At 39.9% G+C, this 24,317-nt stretch overlaps 1 long non-coding RNA gene across 1 annotated transcript; it reads right to left on the bottom strand.

The window, feature by feature from the left end:
- Window positions 1-887: 887 nt before the first annotated feature.
- LOC103880456 lies at window positions 888-22,446 on the bottom strand. The gene is made up of 4 exons (XR_002519193.2): window positions 21,080-22,446; window positions 4,666-4,943; window positions 3,692-3,908; window positions 888-2,546 (listed from the first exon to the last, which is right to left on the bottom strand). It is a non-coding gene; the product is annotated as an uncharacterized LOC103880456 (long non-coding RNA).
- Between the last annotated feature and the right edge of the window lie 1,871 nt (window positions 22,447-24,317).

Here is a 24,317-nt window from a genome sequence, read left to right as displayed (position 1 = left end):
GTTTAAAGTTTCCATTGAAAGCCCTGCTCTTGTCTGCAGCGAATCTGGATGCAATCATTTTGGCACTCATGGCATGAAAAATTTGCTCAACTGTAATTTTTCAGTCATCATTCTGTAAGATGAACAAGTTGAGATGATCTATGGTGTTGGTTATTGTTCTGCTGTTAGTCATCAGTCCTCTTCAATGAGGGCATGAACAACATGAGTTTTTTGGTCAAAAATTGATGTGGATGGTCTGCCACTGCAAGCCTTATCTTCCACATCATCTCATCCCATCTTAAAACAAGTTATCCATTTGTAAACAGATGATTTCTTTGGGACATTGTCCTCACAAAGTTTGCATAAAGCATCAATGATTTTATCACTCTTCTGTCCAAGCTTTACCATAAATTTGATATTTGTTCTCACTTTAATTTTAGCAAAATTCATGTCGCCCTGATAGGGGCTCTTTTCAAACTAGGTCCTGTTCAGACATGTTATAACAAGTTAGTAGTTTATTTGTGAAATATTCAAAAGCCATTCATAATTTTTCATAATACACACTTTCCATGAACTTTTTGAAGACTCTTTGTGCTATACTTTCTATCATTATTTTAGAGTGTATTCCTGTATATAAAAATGGACCTCCATGAGTGTTATTGCCACCTGAAGACCTTTCAGTGGGACAAGATGTGTAGGTGGAAGATAATGATATTGATGATCCTGACCCTGTGTAGGCCTAGGGCAATATGTGTGTTTATGTCTTAGTTTTTAAACAAAATTTTAAAAATAATCTAAAAATAGAAAAAAGTTACAGAAAAGAACGTAAAAAATATTTTTATACACCTGTACAATGTGTTTGTTTTAAGCTGTTTTATTACAGAAAGTCAGAAAGTTAAAAATACTAAAACATGTATAAAGTTTAAAAGTTATAGTAAGCTAAGGTTAGTTTACTATTAAAGAAGAGTTTTCATGAATTGAGTGTAGCCTAAGTGTACAGTGTTGATAAAGTCTAGAGTAGTTTAGTGTAATGTCCCAGGTATCCTAGGTCTTCACATTCACTCACCACTCGCTCACAGACTCCTCCAGAGTCACTTACCATCCTGCAAGCTCCGTTCATGTAAGTGCCCTATGTGGTGTACCTTGTGAAAAATCTTTTATACTGTATTTTCATGGTAACTTTTTTATGTTTAGATACACAAATGCTTACCATGTGTTACAATTGCTTATAGTGTTCAGCGCAGTGACCTGCTTGTAGCCTAGGAGAAATATGATATACCATCTAGCCTACGTGCGTAGTAGGCTCTACCACCTAGGTATGTATAAGTTCACTGTGATGTTTGCACAGTGAGGAAACAGCCTTTTCTCAGAAGGTACCCCCTCCGTGGTGTACAGCTGTATATTGAATCTGGTGCCTGACTGTATATTGTTCTGGTTCCTGGCACAAAATCTCTGGAGTGATAAGAATTTCTTTTGTATGCTAATGATGACTCCTGGCAGGAGGCCCCAGGTAGCTCTAGGCTGGGAGCTATCACCAGAAAGATGAAGCCATGAGTAGAGGGTTGGAACTTTCAGCTCTGCTCTCTTTAATTTCATACCTTTGACATACCTCTGCATTGGAATATCTCATTACAAGTTTAAGGATGACATATCCAAAATGGTACTCATTACTAATTCCTCATTTCTACTTTCCTTACCACCATGGGTCATGCTCCCATCTGTTGGGCTTCAAACCTTGGAATGGCCCCAGGACCCCACAGGTCAACCAACACTAGCTCTGTGGCTTCCTCCTCTATGTGCGAATGACTAGCATGGCCAGAAATATGGCAGGGGCAAGAAGACACAGCATTTCCCAACACTCTTATCTCCACTGTAATGAAATGTAATTAAATGATCCAAGGCTCCTCCACCAATGAAGCTTCTCTTTAGGAATCTTCCTTGCCTCATGCTCTGCAGCTGGCTCCTTCTGTAGTCATTTCCAGGGTGACATTTTCCCCTCTTCCATCCACCCACATTTCTATATCTTTATGGTGTGGTGCATATTTATTACAAATGCGTTGTGGTTGCACCATTATTGTTCACATTCTGCAACTTGATGACTGCCCCGGGGCTCCCAGTTCAGCTGCCAGCTTTACCCAGGAAAAGAGGACCAGTAGCATGGACTACAGAGCAGCAGGCATCATCTGCAGCTCAGCCGCTGCCTGCTCATTATGCATTGTGGTCACACCCCAGCCACTAACTGCGTAGGGCAGAGATTCCCTCTTCTAAAACTTTCCACGTCACCGTGCACAACAGAGTGGTGTTTTGATTTGTGAGGGCTGGCTTCTGCCGCAGACGGCTGCTCTGAGCACATTAGGCATTCTCATCACACCGGCGACTTTTCCAATTCTGTATGCCGGTCGCAGGTCGCCTTCTGAACGCGCTACAAGGCCAAGGCGTGGGCGCTGAGGTGGGAGTGTCATTCTGAAAGACGTAGTTCACTGAAAAATGTTCACAGAGGCAGTCTTGTATTTGAGAGTGCCATCATGATAGGTTCCCGTTTCCTCAGATGCTCCATTTAGTGAGACCTTGGGAGAAAACATAAAAAGCACCTCATCTTTCAGAAGGTTGGAAAGAAATGCACTCCCCCTGCCTGTTTACCCGAAGGGAAAGGGGAAAGGGGATCTTGCAAAATTGCACAGTCTAAAATGCAAATGAAGCCAAATCCCTTGAGGAAATTAAGATATTATAGGCTGTGCATATAAAAACTAAAAGGATTTTACTTTGCATTAAAAGCCAAAACCCACAGTCCTCTGCAATCTCTTGTGTCCTCTTAAGGACGGTAACTTGATTCCTGACGAAAAAATCCTGCTTTTCCCACAGATAACTCAGGATACTATCTGCTTCTTATGCCCCTAGCCTTGCTGCCACTGAGACATCAATGTGTAAACATAGGAAACTGCTTCAATCACTCTCTGAATCAGGAAAATGCATGCATATATGCATGAGTGAGCAAAAAGACAAGGTAAAACACACAAGCATTTCCAGAACATAACGCTAAAGTCAATAGATGTTATTTTTGGTTTTCAAGTAGAGGACAGAGTGATGCCTAAAAAGTAAAAAGGTGAAGTAATGTCCTTAGTGTGTATTTGTTAAAAAATATTCAGAAACCATTTCCTCTGCAGTTGATAGTTCTGTGCAAGCATTATTTATTTTTTCCCTTCCTTCCCTTCCTTTCTTCTGACTGGGGAAGTTACTCAATAAACAGGGGTACCGTGAATGAAGGTTGTCTAAGTGCTGAGAATATATTTTTGAAATAGAAGTAATGATGATTTTGGTCATCCCTGGGTAGTACCAGTAGTATTAGTGGCTGTGGCAGTTAAAAATAGTAATATGGCAGTGAAAAGCAGTCAGTCAGTCATACTGGCTGTGCTTGAATTGTACTGTCACCTACTACTGTGTGACTTTCTGGAAGATTCCTGGAAATGGAACACTGAGTCTGAGGATAAATGCATGTAATTTTTTGCTAGGTATTGCATAACACCCCTAAATAACCATTACATGTGGTAACAGTTTAAACCTAGTAGCCCAGTAACTTCACATGAAGAGGCTTTTGCTTTGTCATTCAAGCTACAGATTCAAGTGAAATGCGGAGCCATTTAGCCACGTAGGGGCTCACACTGATGGGAACTTCATGCTTTGTGATGCCACCCTCTCGACACTCAAGACTCACCAGGCGGGAAGGGAGCTCACGGGGAACCCAGCCAGTCTTCCATGTCTCATCCACAAGTGACACAGATCATGTCTGCTCATAGCCCACTGACCAGAACTTGTCGCATGAGCCTGCTAAACTGCAAAGGTTCAGAATTTGGTGAGTACTTGCGATGCCCAGCCAGTTAATCTTTGGGGTCATGAACCAAGATTTTGCTAAACAGATGCTCATCGAAGACCTGTTCATAACAGAAAGGAAAGAAGAAAGAAAGGGAGGGAAGGAAAGAGGGAAAGAAGAAAGGAAAGAAACATGAAACAATTTATGTTTCATGAAAAGTGTGAAACTTTTAAATATACTGTATTGTGGGTTCTACATACAAAAGAAAAACTGAGTAATACAATTCGTGGTATAAACTCGTAGAGTGCCTGGATTTAAATTCTGTTTCCCCTGCTTTCTGTGTAACTGTACTTAGACATATTACTTAAGCTAGACTTTGATTTCTTCAGCTATAAAGTGAGAATAATAATACTAATGTTATAAGGTTACTAGAAGATTAAATTTTAAAAAGAGAATGTAAAGTACTCAGCACATGGCCGGTTCTAGAAAACACTCTATTATTGTTATTTTCTCAGCCATTATGCAAAAAATGTATGGACATGGAAGGGGGTTCACATTATAATTCTGAATGAAAAAGAAGCCTTAAAACTCTTTGCTTAGTATGTGAAACATCTATTATTTAAAAATCACAAACATATGCATAGGAAAACCTGGAAGTTACACCAAAATGTACATGATCGTTACCTTCAACTTACGCTTTTATGGCTTTTTTCTTGCAATAGCAAAATAGAATTCTATCAAGAAAATAAAGAAATTAAACTTAGATTAGGTGTATAGCATGCACCAAATTGCTTGTAAAATGATGAGGCTCCCTTTCCACAGTTTCTTATTCCTATAGCTCATTAGGCAAACTTAAAATATGTCTTCATTATACTTACAAAAATGAGAAATTTTTTATGTTTTAAGAAACTAGCCTTCCATGCCAGCAAATATACACATCATCCATTTCCAGAGGCCTTTGGCAAGTCACTTGAATTATTTCAAGAGGAAAAATGTGTCCCTCAGACAGAAATTTGCATCCACTTTTCGTTTCTAATTGCAGCGTCATTCTATGACTCCGCTGCCCTTCTTTTTGCCGACAGCTTCCCGTGAACAGCTGCTGCAGACACTTCCCATCTCCACGTCTGTGGTACTCTGCCTTCAGAGAATTTTCTGCCTGTAAAGGATCCAAGAGAATAACATTTTGGCAGTCTCTGTGACATTTGTGTTTCAATCATTCCATGACTCTGCCCCTACTACTTAAGAGGCTGCCATCCCACCTCTGTGCCATTAAATACTACTTCAGGTTTAACTTTAAAACCTTCGTCTGTAGCGTGGTGGGTTCTGAAACTTTTCAAAGTAAATTAACAAGTACGCTTATCTTTACAAAAGCACACACTAACTTTCTCTACTGGCAATTTTAGTATTTTTATGAAATAAAGATGAACTAGTGTTTGATATGCTACTAATGACTCAATTCTCAACAGCTAAAATACATGTCAGTCTATTGTCATGTTTATCAGAAGATGATTTGTTATATGAGATAAGGAGTAACACAACTGAAAGCTCTTTTCTCATTTTTAAAGAGGGAGTATCCATAGAGCCCTAAAGACAATCCTATATACCGGGCCAGGTGCAGTGTCTCACGCTTGTAATCCCAACACTTTGGGAGGCTGAGGCAGGCAGATCATGAGGTTAGGAGTTCGAGACTAGCCTGACAAATATAGTGAAACCCTGTCTCTACTAACCGGGCGTGGTGGCAGGTGCCTGTAGTCCCTGCTACTTGGGAGGCTGAGACAGGAGAATTGCTCGAACCTGGGAGGAGGTTGCAGTGAGCTGTGATCACACCACTGTACTCCAGCCTGGACAACAGAGCGAGACTCTGTCTTTAAAATAAATAAATAATCCTATATACCAACTCTAACCTCCCTATGAGCTTATAATTTTTTCTACAATACAAAATAATGATAAAATTGTAGTATTTAGTACCCATTCGAAAGCGTCACATGCTAATTCCTGTTTGTTGCTCGTCTTTTTTTGTACATGTCGTCTTCACTCAGTTGTAGGTACCTTTGATGCAACATGGTTTCCTCTCCTCGTGATCACCATGTACTAAGAAGTTTATGTATTTATATGATTAAAAAAAATTACTCACTGATCCATGGGACTGTCAGATCACATTTAACAATTTGAAGACAGGAAGATACCCCAAGAAAGATTGGTTAGTGCTAGTTTTCAACTCTGAAAGAAAATGATCTTCTGATTTTTTAAGTCATAGTGCAGCAGAAAGGACACTAAACTGAAAGGCAGTCTCCAACACTGTGAGGAACGAGCAATATAACCTTGGGAGGATGATTTGATACCTCTGGGTCTTAGCTTTCTTTTTATCATTAAAATTGGAGAAGTTATAAAAATGGTCATTAGAATTATTCCCACTTCTAAAATTCTGTGTTTCTACATGCATTTGAGTTCTCAAGGATTAGCTCTGAGAATCCAGCTTTCAAAGTTTACATAGTAAAATCTCAGCCAAACTGACATAAGCCCATTTATAGTCTAGTTATTCCACTTAGGGTTAATATGTGTATGTCTCGTTGCAAGCATATTTATGTATTTGTTTATGGGAGCTGCCCTTGACACCACTAGGATTGCTATAGAATGTATGGTATATTTCACTTTACTTTTCTAAAATAGCAAAAAAAATCTGACTTTCCAAACATATTCAGTCTCAGGATTTGGATAAAGGATGAAGACTTGATTATCACTTGTCTAAGGATGAGGAAACTGAGTCATAGAGAAGTTAGTTAACCTGTCCAAAGTCACACAGTAGTAGGTGACAGTACAATTCAAGCACAGCCAGTATGACTGACTGACTGCTTTTCACTGCCATATTACTATTTTTAACTACCACAGCCACTAATACTACTGGTACTACCCAGGGATGACCAAAATCATCATTACTTCTATTTCGAAAATATATTCTCAGCACTTAGACAACCTTCATTCACGGTACCTCTGTTTATTGAGTAACTTCTTTGTGTTGTGTGAGGCATCATGCTAGCTATTAGAGAAAGAGCCCCAGTTCTCAAAGTGTACATTAAATAGATACAAAATAAGAAAAATAACCAAATAATTAAAGATTTTGGTAAGTGTTATCAAGGAAGTAAAGTATAATAAGCTGGAATTGGACAAGCTACTTTAGTTAGGACAAGTCTTCCCTTGACCTTTCCAAGGAAGTCATCTTTCATAAGAATTAAAAGATGAGTTAGAAGAAGCCATGGAAATGAGCCAGGGATAAGTATCCGAGGTAGAGGGAGGTGAAAGCTTGGCTTGCTCTGGAAACAAAAAGAAGCTCGTTGCATCAGAAAAAACTAAAGTAAATGAGGTTGAAGAAGTTAGAGGCCAGATCACACAGGGATTTTAACCGTAAACATAATATAGCTTTTATTCTAAGAAGCACTGAAAAGATTTAAACTGAGAAGTGACATGATCATACTATGATTTAAAAAGATCACTCTAGTATTTTCTCTTCCAGTAATAGCAAACTGGGTAATTTACACAAACTACCTGGATTACAAGTAAACTAACCCTTCTGTTAATGGTGGAGGGTGTCCAGGTTCTTGGCATCTTGAACAAAACACACAAAGCAAGGAAGAAATGAAAGATTTTATTGAAAATGAAAGTACACTCCACAGTGTCGGAGTGGCTTGAGCACTGGAGCTCAAAATGCTACATTACAGAATTTTGGGGAGTTTAAATACCCCGTAAAGGATTCCATTGGTTCCTTCGGGTATTCCCTATGTAAATGGAGAGGATGAAGGAAAGTTACAAAGTCAATTATGGCATGGGTTCTATGGAGAGTATATTTCCTGTTATAGCTGAAGTGTGAATCGGCCTTATGCCTTATGTTCCCTGCCTCTAGGCCCTGTCTTCCCGCCTCATCTCCCCACTGAGAGACGTGATCCCCATACATCTTTATGGGAGGCAGAGGGACCCATGGTTTTTTTCTGTAATTGCTTCATGCTGGCTTGGGGCATGGTCCCTACCTACTGGGGATCACAGAACTAGCCCTGCTCTATCTAGTGGAGTCAGGGGAGCTTCTTGATGGCCGGGGGGGGGGGGGTGGTGGTGTCTTCACCTGGAAGTGGATGGAACTTTTGTTGCATGATTATCTGAAGCTTGATGGTCTCTAGGCGAAAGGAAATGAATTTGATTAAAAGATTTAATGGGAACTTCAAGGGGTCGCTACCTATGCTGTTAGAAACGTTTGTTATAGAGATTTGTGGGGAGAAAAAAACAAAACCTCGTCTGTCCTAGAGTCTATGTGTTTCTTTAAAGTCTTAGCACGAGTGACTGCATTTTGGTTTGGTTTGGTTTGTTGGGACCTAGTGCATGAGTTCAGTCCAAAACGATGGCCTCCTAGAATTTTGTTTAAAAAATTCCTCCTTTTTGGTCAGGTTCTCACTTAGGTGAAAGTGTGACCAAAACTTAGGGCCTTAGTGCCACTCTCAGTTACTGTCATTTTGGGTTTCCGGTCTCTGCATGTCATTTATAGGTTACAGTGCCCTCATGGTCACACATTTCTTTCAGCTCCTGTTATTCCAGTTGAAGACAGACCATATGACATTCTAGAAATGGCTGCATGCAAGCATTTAAAACCCAGAGAATACAGCACACCAGGGAGACTATTAGTATGCCTATTGGGAGGATAATACCAAGAGTTTGGAGTATGCTCCTTACCCAAGGTCCCCATAAATCAAACCTCCTAAAATCAAATAGAGCAAAGAATGAGCTAAAGAGTTTACTCATTTGGCTAAGCAATCTTCATCAATCCCCTACCACTGAATTTCTATAATCTTCATTTGATGTATTCCCCACCTCCCCAACCCTCCCCCCCCACCACCCCCTGCAGGTCACAAGTGCCAGCAGCTGCACAGATAGTTCTCTGTTCAGCTAATTCTATTATTTAGCATAATTTTCACAAGAGAATTTAAAGTCTGTTGTGTAACTGTAGCTTTTACAGTAGAATTTGCTACAGAGTATCCCTCATGATAGATGTATCCCTCATGATAGATGTATCCCTCTTGATTTCTAATCATTGCTTTTTTTTTTTTTTTTTTTACTTTAAATCATGAAAAAGGACCTAACAAATGATGCCCTTTTAGAATAGTGAACACCTGCTGCTACTGTTTTCTTTAACCCATGGTGTGGCTTAAGAGGAGTGAACCAATGTTTTGTTTTTGACTGATTATGAGGCAACGCATGTACCATTAAAGTTTCTTACCTACACTGGGCCTTCATCTTTTATCTAACACAGTGTAAGGTTATCCATATATAAGGCTGGTTGCAAACTCCTTCACAAATGAAAGTATATCCCATAAGTGCACATTACAGACCCCTTTGCCCCTTCTATTGTTCGTAGACACATAAGCAAGAAAAAGAATATTCAAAGATAAGAGTTTCATGATAGTAGAAATCTTAACCTGTTAACTCAGTAAAAGCTATTCACTTCAAGAAGTCATCTTCTTCTTGGGAGAGATTTCCCTGGTTAGCTTTACCTCAAGGGTTCCAATGGGTACACGGTTCCAAAAATGTGGAGGGACCCTTCTCAGTTTCAAGACCATGAACCCAAAGCCCAGAGTCCCAAAGCTGTGTTGTAGTGTGGATGGCAAGAATGGTCTTTCTCCAGTGTTCTCAGAAGATCCAAACCATAGAAAGCTTTTCTTACCTGGTGAAAATACACTGTAGCATAATAATCTACTGTTATAACATTAGCCCTCTTGCATGGGAAAGCGTTTATACAACCAGAAAACATGAAATGAAGATAACAATTGAATGAAATCTCTTTATAAAATGTTTTAAACAATTTTAAACAATTTAAAATTTAAATTAAATTTAAAATTTAAGCTATTTTAAACAATTTCAGTATTAGCTGGTCTAACATGAAAAGTATTTTATTGATATTTAATTAATTTTTTTGTTTTACCTGGGTTAGTAGCTTTATACAAGGAAATTTGGTTATTTCTGCGATTTACAATAACTTAACAGAATAACTATAATTGTATAATTGTGATTGGTAGTATATACTTAGACATTAGAATTTTAGAAATCCCATACAATTTTGGAATACATATTAGTATTATTCACAAAAATATAACCTAAAGAAGAGTGAACATCATTTTGGCAATCCCATGTACCTAAACACATCAAATAATCCAGTTTACCTCCTTTCTGGATGTTTTCAGGGGCCCTCTTATCCATTCAAAAAGCCAGGCACGAGGAAAGATAAGTTTGAAACCTAAGTTTGATTTTGGAGTACCAGATTACCATAAATTATTTATTTTGCCAAAGTGATGACTCAGAAATTTTCTAAAGAAGCAAAAATATTTTATAACCTTTAACAACAAAAAAACCCCCACATTCTACTGTTTTCACACATCTTGCATGTAAAACTGTTTCTAGTAGCCTTAATTGCATGTTACAATGGTGACTTTTAGCAATTTTAACTTTAATGTAAAACCTGGTAAGTTATGTTCTGATAAGGTTTGGCTGTTTCCAGCATAGCTAGAGGCGTGGCCAACTCCAAATGTCCCCAAGCCTTACCTAGCTGGAAAGCAGGCAAGTTAAACAATTTTCAAAAGCCAAAGAAGAAGTTTATGACCTTAAAGCATTTAAGCAAACCTGATATTTTAACATAATTTAGACCACATGTTTACATTTTGAAGACATTTTTATTTTACTGATAATCTTGAAAATTGTCTTTATTTCCCAAAGATTACTGAAGTCACATGGACTAAATAAAAGGCATTACATTTTTCACTTTTCTGACAAAATATTTAAGTTCTTCTTATTATTAAACCAATTATTTTAAAACTTTACAGAGGATATATATGTGACTTTTACTTTATATATAACCAGTTTGCACAGAGAGAGAGAGAGGCCAGTGGGCTGACTGGTAAAAAATTCTTACCCTTTACTGGCATGCCAGGTTTCTGGGTTCTCCTTGAGTGGCCCTGGTGACCCTGCTTAATTGTATGCAAATAAACACATTGCCATTAATTAAGAGCATTCACAAATAATTTACAGATGTTGGATAAGTTAGGCAGAGAGGAGAAATATGACTCAAATTCTATTTATGAAAGTATACTCAACACCTTTAAAATATTAGGAAGCCTAAAATCCAAAAAGTTAATTTATAAGGATAAAAAGCTGGTGTGCTCCATTAATTCCTGTGACCCGACAAAGGTAGCTTAGGAATTCCGGATAAATGGAACAAATAATAACTAGAAGTGCACAGGAACATAGAACTAAATAAAAGCCTTCCACTAGGAACTAAAAAACACCATGGTTTTATATATATGGATCCACAAGTAAAGCCAGAGGAGAATAAACAGCAAACAAGTGAAAACTAGAAGCAAAAACAAATAAACAGGAAACCAACCCTAAATTTTCCTACTCAATTTACCTTGGAGGCTACAGTGTTACCCAGGGCCCCCCAGAAACCCACATAATGAATATTTTATTCCTGATACACAATTCAATATCCTTGAGTTCATCAATATCATTATACATTCTATACAATCAAGAAATCCAGTTTAGGCAAATGACCATTAAGAACTCTAGCACTATCCACACAAAACAGTGAACATAGTGTGAAGTATTGCAAACATGTATGTGAAATTTGGCTTTACACTGAATCCAGTTTCATGCTTAACTATATTTAAAAAAGACTTGTCAAACTGCCTATGTATTTCTTCACAATACTTATTTTTCTTTAATCAAGACTAAGAGCTTTAACTATGAAAATGGTAATTAGCTGAATGTCTCCCATTCTCTATCAGGTTTTAAAGAGTATTTTATTATTTAAACTTTTTCCACATCTTTCTCCCCACGGAATGATTCCTGACTATACTGTTTCATAAATAACCTTTTCAAATCTGTAATTTCAACTAACTTTTAGATAAATTCTGAATTAGACAAAATTCTTTTTTCTGCTAAAAACATAACCCTTTCTGGCACATTTTGAATACAGAATTACATGTTAACTAGAATTTTATCCTTAGTAACCTAAAACTTTAGTGAAACCCTGAAAGGAAATCCTGAAATATTATATATATGCATTTATGGATAAGAACAATTCCACAATTTTAGAAACACATTTCCCCATATCACAACCCTTTCTTAATTGGAAATGACCCAGATATTAAATGAGCATTAAAAATAACTTTAAGATTTTAATTTACACAAAAAGCTTACCTAAAACATGTATCCCATCACTGTACCTAATTTTTTACTTTTAACAAGGGAGACACGAGACATCAATCAACATGTGTAAAATAAACATTGGTTTGATCCAGAAAGGTGGGAGGGGTCTTGGGGGCTTTCAGATCACAGGTGGGAGACAAACTGTTGTATTCCTTTGAATTTCTGATTAGTCTTTCCAAAGAATGAGAACAATCAGATATGCATTTATCTCAGTGAGACTTTGAGTAGAATCGGAGGCAGGCTTGCCCCAAGTAGCTCCCGGCTTGAATTAACACTGACACTTAAAAATATCTCACAAAGACAAACATAAAATTCAGACAAAATGTATGCTGACAATTCTGAAGGCATTTCTATTTTTATTCCACCAATAATTTTAGGGCAAGCTTGTTTAGTAAAGTGATACTTTAAGTCATGTGAACTTGAAAATTGCTTAGAATTATTTAATTTATGAGCATTATTTTACTTATAAGCCTATTTTGGTAAACACAACATATAACAATAAGTGTGTCGGGCCTCTGAGCCCAAGTTTGCACATGTACATCCAGATGGCCTGAAGTAACTGAAGAATCACAAAAGAGGTGAAAATGGCCGGTTCCTGCCTAAACTGATGACATTACCTTGTGAAATTTCTTCTCCTGGCTCAGAAGCTCCCCCACTGAGCACCTTGCGAGCCCTACTCCTGCCCGCCAAAGAACAACCCCCTTTGACTATAATTTTCCATTACCTATCCAAATTCTATAAAACGACCCCACCCCTATCTCCCTTCGCTGACTCTTTTCGGACTCAGCCTGCCTGCACCCAGGTGAAATAAACAGCCTTGTTGCTCACACAAAGCCTGTTTGGTGGTCTCTTCACACGGATGTGCGTGGCAAAGTATACATACAAATAAACATCTAGACATGTCTACATACACATAGATGAAGATCCAATAGCTTGGAACCTTAGCCATGAGATAGGAATGCAAACTTGCCAGTTTCACTGTGTTCTAAAAGATAATCCAATGAAGGCTGTGAACCAAAATTTTGGGTTAAGCAGTCTCCGTGGCAGTTTGCTTTTTATTTATTTATTTACTTATTTTAATTTTATTTATTTTTTGAGATGGAGTCTCACTCTGTTACCCAGAATGGAGTGCAGTGGCATGATCTCGGCTCACTGCAACCTCCACCTCCCAGGTTCAAGTGATTCTCCTGCCTCAGCCTACTGAGTAGCTGGGATTACAGGTGGATGCCACCACGCCTGGCTAATTTTGTATTTTCAGTGAAGAAAAGGTTTCACCATGTTGGCCAGGCTGGTCTCAAACTCCTGACCTCAAGTGATCCACTTGCCTCAGCCTCCCAAAGTGCTGGGATTACAGGCATAAGCCACCACATCCCGCCAGCAGTTTGCTTTATATTTATTTTTAAATTTAATTTATTAGTATACTTTAAGTTCTGGGGTGCATGTACAGAATGTGCAGGATTGTTACATAGGTATACATGTGCCATGGTGGTTTGCTGCACCCATCAACCCCTCATCTACATTTGATATTTCTCCTATGCTGTCCATCTCCTAATCCCCACCCCCTGACAGGCCCCAGTGTGTGATGTTCCCCTCTCTGTGTCCATGTGTTCTCATTATTCAACTCCCACTTATGAGTGAAAACATGCAGTGTTTGGTTTTCAGTTCCTGTGTTAGTTTGCTGAGAATGATGTTTTCCAGCTTCATCCATGTCCCTGCAAAGGACATGAACTCATCCTTTTTTATGGCTGCATAGTATTCCATGGTGTATATGTGCCACATTTTCTTTATCCAGTCTATCACAGACGGGCATTTGGGTTGGTTCCAATCTTTGCTATTGTGAATAGTGCTGCAATAAACATACGTGTACATGTGTCTTTATAGTAGAATGATTTATAATCCTTTGGGTATATACCCAGTAATGGGATTGCAGGGTCAAATGGTATTTCTGGTTCTAGATCCTTGAGGAATCGCCACACTGTCTTCCACAATGGTTGAACTAATTTAAACTCCCACCAACAGTGTAAAAGCGTTCCTATTTCTCCACATGCTCTCCAGCATCTGTTGTTTCCTGACTTTTTAATGATCGCCATTCTAACTGGCATGAGATGGTATCTCGTTGTGATTTTGATTTGCATTTCTCTAGTGACCCGTGATGAACTTTTTTTCATACTTTTGTTGGCTGCATAAATGTATTCTTTTGAGAAGTGTCTGTTCATATCATTCACCCACTTTTTGATTTTTTTTTTCTTGTATATTTGTTTAAGTTCTTTGTAGATTCTGGACATTAGTCCTTTGTCAGATGGATAGATTGCAAAAATTTTCTCCCATTCTGTAGGTTGCTTGTTAACTCTGATGATAGTTTCTTTTGCTGTGCAGAAGCTCTTTAGTTTAATCAGATCCCATTTGTCAATTTTGGCTTCTGTTGCCCTTGCTTTTGGTGTTTTAGTCATGAAGTATTTGCCCATGCCTATATCCTGAATGGTATTGCATATGTTTTCTTCTAGGGTTTTTATGGTTTTAGGTCTTACGTTTAAGTCTTTAATACATCTTGAGTTAATTTTTGTATAAGCTGTAAGGAAGGGGTCCTGTTTCAGTGTTCTGCATATGGCTAGCCAGTTTTCCCAAAACCATTTATTAAATAGGGAATCTTTTCCCCATTGCTTGTTTTTGTCAGGTTTGTCAAAGTTCTGTTCCATTGGTCTATATTATCTGTTTTGGTATCAGTACCATGTTGTTTTAGTTACTGTAGCCTTGTAGTATAGTTTGAAGTCAGGTAGCGTGATGCCTCCAGCTTTGTTCTTTTGGTTAGGATTGTCTTGGCTATACAGGCTCCTTTTCGGTTCCATATGAAATTTGAAGTAGTTTTTTCTAATTCGGTGAAGAAAGTCAATGGTAGCTTGATGGGGATAGCACTGAATCCGTAAATTACTTTGGGCAGTATGGCCATTTTCATGATATTGATTTTTTCTATCCATGAGCATGGCATGTTTTTCCATTTATTTGTGTCCTCTCTTATTTCCTTCAGCAGTGGTTGTAGTCCTCCTTGAAGAGGTCCTTCACATCCCTTATAAGTTGGATTCCTAGGTACTTTATTCTCTTTGTAGCAATTATGAATAGAAGTTCACTCATGATTTGGCTCTGTTTGTCTGTTATTGATATATAGGAATGCTTGTGATTTTTGCACATTGATTTTGTATCCTGAGACTTTGCTGAAGTTGCTTATCAGCTTAAGGAGATTTTGGGCTGAGATGATGGGGTTTTCTAAATATACAATCACGTCATCTGCAGAGACAATTTGACTTCATGTTTTCCTATTTGAGTACCCTTTATTTCTTTCTCTTGCCTGATTACCCTGGGCAGAACTTCCGACACTATGTTGAATAGGAGTGGTGAGAGAAGGCATCCTTGTCTTGTGCCAGTTTTCAAAGGGAATGTTTCCAGTTTTTGCCGATTCAGTATGATATTGTCTATGGGTTTGTCATAAATAGCTCTTATTATTTTGAGATACGTTCCATCAATACCTAGTTTATTGACAGTTTTTAGCATGAAGGGGTGTTGAATTTTATGGAAGGCCTTTTCTGCATCTATTGAGATAATCATGTGGTTTTTGTCATTGGTTCTGTTTATGTGATGGATTGTGTTTATTGATTTGCATATGTTGAACCAGCCTTGGATGGCAGGGATGAAGCCAATGTGATCATGGTGGATAAGCTTTTTGATGTGCTGCTGGATTTGGTTTGCCAGGATTTTATTGAGGATTTTTACGTCAATGTTCATCAGGGATATTGGCCTGAAATTTTCTTTTTTGGTTGTGTCTCTGCCAGGTTTTGGTATCAGGATGATGCTGGCCTCATAAAATGAGTTAGAGAGGATTCCTTCTTTTTCTATTGTTTGGAATAGTTTCAGAAGGAGTACCAGCTCCTCTTTGTACCTCTGGTGGAATTTGGCTGTGAATCCATCCGGTCCTAGACTGTTTTGGTTGGGAGTCTATTAATTACTGCCTCAATTTCAGAACTTGTTATTGGTCTATTCAGGGATTCGACTTCTTCCTGGTTTAGTCTTGGGAGGGTGTATGTGTCCAGGAATGTATCCATTTCTTCTAGATTTTGTAGTTTATTCGCATAGAGGTGTTTATAGTAATCTCTGATGGTAGTTTGTATTTCTATGGGATCAGTGGTGATATCCCGTTTATCATTTTTTATTGCATCTATTTGATTCTTCTCTGTTTTCTTCTTTATTAGTCTTGCTAGTGGTCTATTTTGTTGATCTTTTCAAAGAAACAGCTCCTGGATTCATTAATTTTTTTAAAGGTTTTTTTGTGTCTCTCTCTCCAGTTCTGCTCTGATCTTAGTTACTTCTTGTCTTCTGCTAGCTTTCGAATTTGTTTGCTCTTGCTTCTCTAGTTCTTTTAATTAGAATGTTAGAGTGTCAATTTTAAATCTTTCCTGCTTTCTTTTGTGGGCATTTAGTGCTATAAATTTCCCTCTAAACATTGCTTTAAATGTGTCCCAGAGATTCTGGTAAGTTGTGTCTTTATTCTCATTGGTTTCAAAGACCATCTTTATTTCTGCCTTCATTTCATTATTTACCCAGTAATCAATCAGGAGCAGGTTGTTCAATTTCTATGTGGTTGTGCAGATTTTTTTTTTTTTTTTGAGATGGAGTCTTGATCTGTCGCCCAGGCTGAAGTGCAGTGGCATGATCTTGTCTCACTGCAAGCTCCACCTCCTGGGTTCACACCCTTCTCCTGCCTCAGCCACCCGAGTAGCTGGGAATACAGGCACGTGCCACCACACCTGGCTCATTTTTTTGTATTTTTACTAGAGATGGGGTTTCACCATGTTAACTAGGATGGTCTTGATCTCCTGACCTCATGATCTGCCCGCCTCGGCCTCCCAAAGTGCTGGGATTACAGGCGTGAGCCACCATGCCCAGCCTAGTTGTGTAGTTTTGAGTAAGTTTCTTAATCCTGAGTTCTAATTTGATAGCACTGTGGTCTGAGATACTGTTTGTTATAATTTCTGTTCTTTTGCATTTGCTGAGGAGTACTTTACTTCTAATTATGTGGTCAATTTTAGAATAAGTTTGATGTGGTGCTGAGAAGAATGTACATTCTGTTGATTTGGGGTGGAGAGTTCTGGAGATGTCCATTAGGTCCACTTGGTCCAGAGCTGAGTTATCCTTGTTATTTTTCTATGTCGTTGATCTGTCTAATATTCACAGTAGGGTGTTAAAGTCTCCACTATTATTGTGTGGGAGTGTAAGTCTCTCTGTAGGTCTCTAAGAACTTGCTTTATGAATCTGGGTGCTCCTGCATTGGATGCATATATAGTTAGGATAGTTAGCTCTTCTTGCTGCATTGATCCTTTTACTATTATATAATGCCCTTCTTTGTCTCTTTTGATCTTTGTTGGTTTAAAGTCTGTTTTATCAGAGACTAGGATTGCAACCCCTGCTTTTTTTTTTGCTTTGCATTTGCTTGGTGAATATTCCTCCATCCCTTTATTTTGAGCCTATGTGTGTCTCTGCACGTGAGATGGGTCTCCTGAATACAGCACACCAATGGGTCTTGACTCTTTATCCAATTTGCCATTCTTTGTCTTTTATTTGGGGCATTTAGCCCATTTACAATTAAGGTTAATATTGTTATGTGTGAATTTGATCCTGTCATTATGATGTTAGCTGGTTATTTTGCCCGTTAGTAGATGCAGTTTCTTCATAGTGTCGATGGTCTTCACAATTTGGTATGTTTGCAGTGGCGGGCACCGGTTGTTCCTTTCTGTGTTTAGTGCTTCCTTCAGGGCCTCTTGTAGGGCAGGGCTGGTGGTAACAAAATCTCTCAGCATTTGCTTGTCTGTAAAGGATTTTATTTCTCCTTCACTTATGAAGCTTAGTTTGGCTGGATATGAAATTCTGGGTTGAAAATTCTTTTTTTTTTAACAATGTTGAATATTGGTCCCCACTCTCTTCTGGCTTGTAGGGTTTCTTCAGAGAGATCTGCTGTTAGTCTGATGGACTTCCCTTTGTGGGTAACTTGACCTTTCTCTCTGGCTGCCCTTAACAATTTTTCCTTCATTTCAACCTTGGTGAATCGGACAATTATGTGTCTTGTGGTTGCTCTTCTTGAGTATCTCTGTGGTGTTCTCTGTATTTCCTGAACTAGGTTGGGAAGTTCTCCTGGATAATATCCTGAAGAGTGTTTTCCAACTTGGTTCCATTCTCCCAGTCACTTTCAGGTCCACCTGTCAAACATAGAATTGATCTTTTCACACAGTCCCATTTTCTTGGAGGCTTTGTTTGTTCCTTTTCATTCTTTTTTCTCTAATCTTGTCTTCACACTTTATTTCATTAAGTTCATCTTCAATTTCTGATATCCTTTTTTCCACTTGTTCAATTTGGTTATTGATACTTGTGTATGCTTCATGAAGTTCTTGTGCTGTTTTTCAGCTCCATCAGGTCATTTATGTTCTTCTCTAAACTGGTTATTCTAGTTAGCAATACATCTAACCTTTTTTCAAGGTTCTTAGCTTCCTTGCATTGGGTTAGAACGTGTTGCTTTAGCTCGGGGGAGTTTGTTGTTACCCATCTTCTGAAGCCTACTTCTGTCAATTCATCAAACTCATTCTCTGTCCAGTTTTGTTCCCTTGCTGGCGAGGAGTTGTAATCCCTTGGAGGAGAAGAGACATTCTGGTTTTTTGAATTTTCAGCCTTTTTGTGCTGGATTCTCCCCATCTTTGTGGATTTATCTACCTTTGGTGTGTGCTGGTGATCTTCAAATGAAGGTCTCTGAGTGTATGTCCTTTTTGTTGATGTTGATGCTATTCTTTTCTGTTTGTTAGTTTTCCTTCTAACAGGCCCCTCTGCTGCAGGTCTGCTGGAGTTTGCTGGAGGTCCACTCCAGACCCTGTTTGCCTGGGTATCACCAGCGGAGGCTGTAGAACAGCAAAGATTGCTGCCTGTTCCTTCCTCTGGAAGATTTGTCCCAGAGAGGCATCCGCCAGATGCCAGTCAGAGCACTGCTTTATGAAGTGTCTGCCTGCCCCTACTGGGAGGTGTCTCCCAGTCAGGAGACATGGGGTTCAGGGCCCCACTTGAGGAGGCAGTCTGTCCCTTAGCAGAGCTTGAATGCTGTGCTGGGAGATTTGCTGCTCTCTTCAGAGCTGTCAGGCAGGGACATTTAAGTCTGCTGAAGCTGTGCTCACAGACACCCCTTCCCCCAGGTGTTCTGTCCCAGGGAGATGGGGGTATTATCTATAAGCCCCTAACTGGGACTGCTGCCATTTTTTCAGAGATGCCTTGCCCAGAGAGGAGGAATCTAGACAGGCAGTCTGGCCACAGCGTCCTTGCTGAGCTGTGGTGGGCTCCGCCCAATTCGAACTTCCTGGTGGCTTTGTTTACACTGTGAGGGTAAAACCGCCTATGCAAGCCTAAGTAATGGCAGACATCCCTCCCCCCAACCAAGCTTGAGCATCCTGGGTCAACCCCGGACTGCTGTGCTGGCAGCAAGAATTTTAAGCCAGTGGATCTTAGCTTGCTGGCCTCTGTGGTGGTGGGACCCATTGAGCCAGACCACTTGGCTCCCTGGCTTCATCTCCCTTTCCAGAGGAGTGAGCGATTCTGTCTCGCTGGCATTCCAGGCACCACTAGGGTATGAAAAAAACAAAACAAAACAAAACAAAACTGCAGCTAGCTCCGTGTCTGCCCAACTGGCTGCCCAGTTTTGTGCTTGAAACTCAGGGCCCTGATGGTGTAGGTACCCGAGAGAATCTCCTGGTCTGCGGGTTGTGAAGATCATGGTAAAAGCACAGTATCTGGGCCAGAGTGCATGGTTCCTCACGGCACAGTCCCTCACGCTTCCCTTGGCTAGCAGAGGGAATTCCCCGACCCCTTGCGCTTCCTGGGTGAGGCAACGCCCCTCCCTGCTTCGGCTTGCCCTCTGTGGGCTGCACCCACTGTCCAACCAGTCCCAGTGAGATGAACCAGGTACCTAAGTTGGAAATGCAAGAATCACCCACCTTTTGCATCGATCTCACTGGGTGCTGCAGACGGGAGCTATTCCTATTCGGCCATCTTGCCAGCAATCTCTGCAGTTTGCTTTTTAAAGGCCAAACCTCCCCAGACTCCAAAGAACACTGGGGCCAAACCATACTAAAGGAGGTCATCACATATTAACCAGGCCCCCTGCTTAGAACAACAGCACAAAAGCCTGGATACATGCAACACTATTCCACTTTGCCATTCAACAGTGAACTCCAGATTCCAAACAATGTTGGGGCCAAATGCCAAACAGCATTGCAACTGCGAGAGAAAATTCTAAGGAGGGCTTAATACTAGACCTCAGAACCTCTGCCAAGAGCATCCTCTTTGAAGTGGTTGGGGTCTGCAGAATCCATGGGCTGTCCTCCTGTGAGGTCCAATCTTAGAGTTCCTGATGTCTCTGGCCTCAGGTGGACACCGCGTGCGTGCAGGTTTTTCCCTCCAGAACATACTGTGAGCTTTATAAGAATAACCATGAACTGTAATGTGAACCGGATGCCGGGTGGGCTTTTTTGTCCTTAGCTAGTTGAGTATGATAAAGGAAGAATGTAGCATAAGAAAAGAAGGTTGAAGTCCCCTGAAACATGTGCGAGTTTGCTCTGAGCTGTGCCTCACGTAGGGATCGGGGCCACCCCTAGAAAAGATTTTTAAAAAGTCCTTCCCCCTTTAGGGCAGGGCAATTATTCCCATTCATTCCTAGGCCTTCGGGTAGTACCAGGGAGTAACCCCAGCCAACTGCCCTCAATTTCCAAGGAGCTACTAGGAAACAGCCACTCAAAGACTGAAAAAGAAAAGGAGGGGGGGGAAAACCATGAAAAATAGCCAGGTTCCTTAAGCAAACCAGGTGGTAATGGTCAGGCTTCTCCACAGGGAAATGCCTTAGTTTCACTGGCCACCGAGACCTGCAGTTGCTTGCATGTTTGCCCACCAAGAGTCCTGGGTGGGAGATTCCCCTGTATGGAGCATAAAGGAAAAGGAGAAAAGAGAAGAATAAATCCCAAACGTGGGGCTTACCTCTTCCTCCTGGCTGGCTCGCCAAAATACGTTAGCAGTGGAGGAGGGTGTCCGGGTTCCTGGCATATTGAACAAAGAATTAGACGTAATGCACAAAAGAAGAAAGGAAGGAATGAAGGGTTTTATGGAAAATGAAAGTACACTCCACAGGGTGCGAGCGGGCCTGAGCAGAGGGGCTCGATGGCCCCGTTACAGAACTTTTGAGAGTTTAAATACCCGCTGTGATTCCGTTGGTTACTTCAGGTATGCCCTGTGTGAATGGAGAGGATGAAGTAAAGTTACAAAGCCATTTACGGCGTATGCCCTGTGGAGAGGATATTTCCTGTTATAGCTGAAGTGTAAATTGGCCTATTTTCCAGCCTCCCGATCCTATTTTCCTGCCTCACTTCCATGGGCTGGAGCCCAGACATGAATAATTTCAGCTCCAAAACTGGACTGCAGTGATTCTGGATTGCTGGTGACCCCAAGTCTCTGCACATGTTGGGGACGGGGAGGGGAGGAATAGAAAAACTGTCTCCTAATTTGATAAAGTGTATCTACAAAAAGCTTATCCCAAACAGTAACCTTGTTGGTGATGTTGAAAACATTCCCATTGATATCAGGAACAAAACACTAGTACCCACCATTAGCACTACTGTTCTACAATGTACTGCAGTTCATGTCCAGTGCAATGTATCAAGTAAAAGAAATATGAATAAAGTTGGGAAGAAAAAAAAAACCCAATTATAGTATAGTAAAGAATTTGTCTTCCAAAGAGAGGTCTGGCCTTTGTTCCAGCTCCTGCTAGGGAGGTAACCTCTAAACACTTGGAATTTCCTGAATGGCAAGGATGTCCTTGTTATTTGTGATGGGCCCCTCAGACCCCACTTTATAGTTGATATGCTAATGAGGTGATTCATGTCAGCCTATCCTCTGTGGAGCGGTGGCTAGAGATTGAGTTCAACCACATGGGCAATGATTCCATCGATCATGCCTATGCAATGAAGCCCCAGTATAACTTCTGGTCACAGAAGCTCAGGTGAGATTCCCTGGTTGGCAGTACTCTGTGCACACCATCACATATGCTCAGAAGGAGGTAATGCCATCCATCCGAGAATCCAAAGGGGAAAGAGCCAGAAGCTCCACACCTTCCCACACCCTGCCTTCTGTGTCTCTTCCTCTGGATGGTTCTAATTTGTATCCTTTCCCTTAATAGCCATGACTGTCAGTATCATAGCTTTCAGTGAGTTCTGAGAGTCTTTCTAGCAACTTTCAAACTTGAGGTTGGTTTTGAAAAATCTCTGAACTTGCACTTGGTATCTTGGGCAGACTTGGCAGAGTCTGGAGAACTATGCCCTTAACCTCAAGCTTAGCTAACTACAGCTAAATGATATGATTGTTTACATAGAAAAAATATAAACTGATCAATTATTGGATGGGAGAGTTCAACAAGATTTGTAGATTTATGGTTAATATGAAAAATTTAATTGTATTAGTGCTATCAACAAGCCCAAAATTTACACTAAAAGATACTATTTTTAGTAATATCAAAAATATATGCCTAAGAATACATTTCAAAAAAGTTGGGAAAGACTTGGATGTGGAAAACTACAAACATTTTTAAGGGAAATTTAAAATGATCTGAATACATCAAGAGATGGAACATCTTCCTGGATGAAAGACTGAGTATTTTAGAGATGTCGGTTATCCACAATTGATCTGTAAATTCAACATAATCCCAATTACTACCCAATAAGTTTCTTGGTATGTCTTGGTCAGTCAATTTGAAAGTGTAGTAGGAAATACAGAGCCAAGAATAGTCAAAACACACGTGAAGAACAACAATATGAGAGAATCGTCCTATAAGATAGCAACTAAGTTGACCAGTCTGCTATTGTTGTAGAGATAGGCACATAACAGAACAGAGTAGAAAGCTCAAGGACAAGTTCATTTATAGTATATTGACACTTGATTTAGGACAAATGTGACATCAGAGAGCAGTTGGGAGAAAATAAATCTCCTTAATAAATGATGCCAGAACAATCAAATGTTTATGTAGACCTCTTCTTCACCCTAAAATTCAATTCCAGATCTAAGTATGAAAAGCAAGACAATAAAAATTTTAGAGAAAAATATATGAGAGTATCTTTAGAATCTCATAATAAGCTAGTTTTAAAGTACTAATCATAAAGGAAAAACACTTAATCAAATACATTAAAATCAAGTATTTCCATTAATAAAAAGTCATCGAGAGACAAAAGGCAAGCCCCTTGAATGCAAGAAATATTTGCAGCCCACTTACCCAACCAAGGGGCTAGTATCCTTAACACAAAGGACTAGAAATCCATAAGAAAAGTCAGATACCCCATTCAGAAAACTAGACAGAAGATTTGAATACGAGCTTTAGAAAAGAAGATACTCAAATGGCTAGCAGCCATATAACATGTCAATCTCACTCCTATCAGGGAAACAGGAACTAAAATCACTGTGAGGTACCAGATATGCTAACAAAGAAACTGACTAAAAATGGCACACTGTTGGTAAAGATGTGGAGTAACTGGCACTGCTCACACTGCTGGAAGGATGGCAACTGGGCACAATCACTTTGGAAATAATATGACATCTCCTAGTTGAATATATATTGTTGAGTCAATCCACTTCTAGGTACACACCAAACAGAAATAAATGTGCATATGCTCCAGGCAGTGGTGTGCTGGAAGGAGCTTGCACCAGCTTGGGATTGCTGTCCGTGCACATCTCTTCCCAACTTCACATTCAGTGACTTCGCATTGGTAGCTCGAAATAAGCTATGTTGTGGAATCTGTACCACAGACACAGGCAGATGCAACAGCCATGGATTTCTCTCTGGAGAATCAGTTGTTAAACATTTACTAGCTTGGCAAGGGGCTCAGGAAAAGTATACAAAAGAGTCTTCTTTTTTGTTTGTTGTTTTTTTTTCTTTTTTTGAGATGGAGTTTCACTGTTGTCATTCAGGCTGAAATGCAATGGTGAGATCTCGGCTCCCTACAACCTCCGCCTCCTGAGTTCAAGTGATTCTCCTGCCTAAGTCGCTTAAGTAGCTGGGATTACAGGCACCCACCACCACGCCTGGCTAATTTTTGTATTTTTAGTAGAGACGGCGTTTCATCATGTTGGCCAGGCTGGTCTTGAACTCCTGACCTCAGGTGATCCTCCCGCCTTGGCCTCCCAAAGTGCTGAGATTACAGGCATGAGCCACTGTGCCCAGCCAAGAATCTTC

The sequence above is a fragment of the Papio anubis genome, chromosome 1 (genome assembly GCF_008728515.1).
Source record: "Papio anubis isolate 15944 chromosome 1, Panubis1.0, whole genome shotgun sequence".
Classification (NCBI taxonomy): domain Eukaryota; kingdom Metazoa; phylum Chordata; class Mammalia; order Primates; family Cercopithecidae; genus Papio; species Papio anubis.
This window is presented reverse-complemented; position numbering and strand designations above follow the sequence as displayed.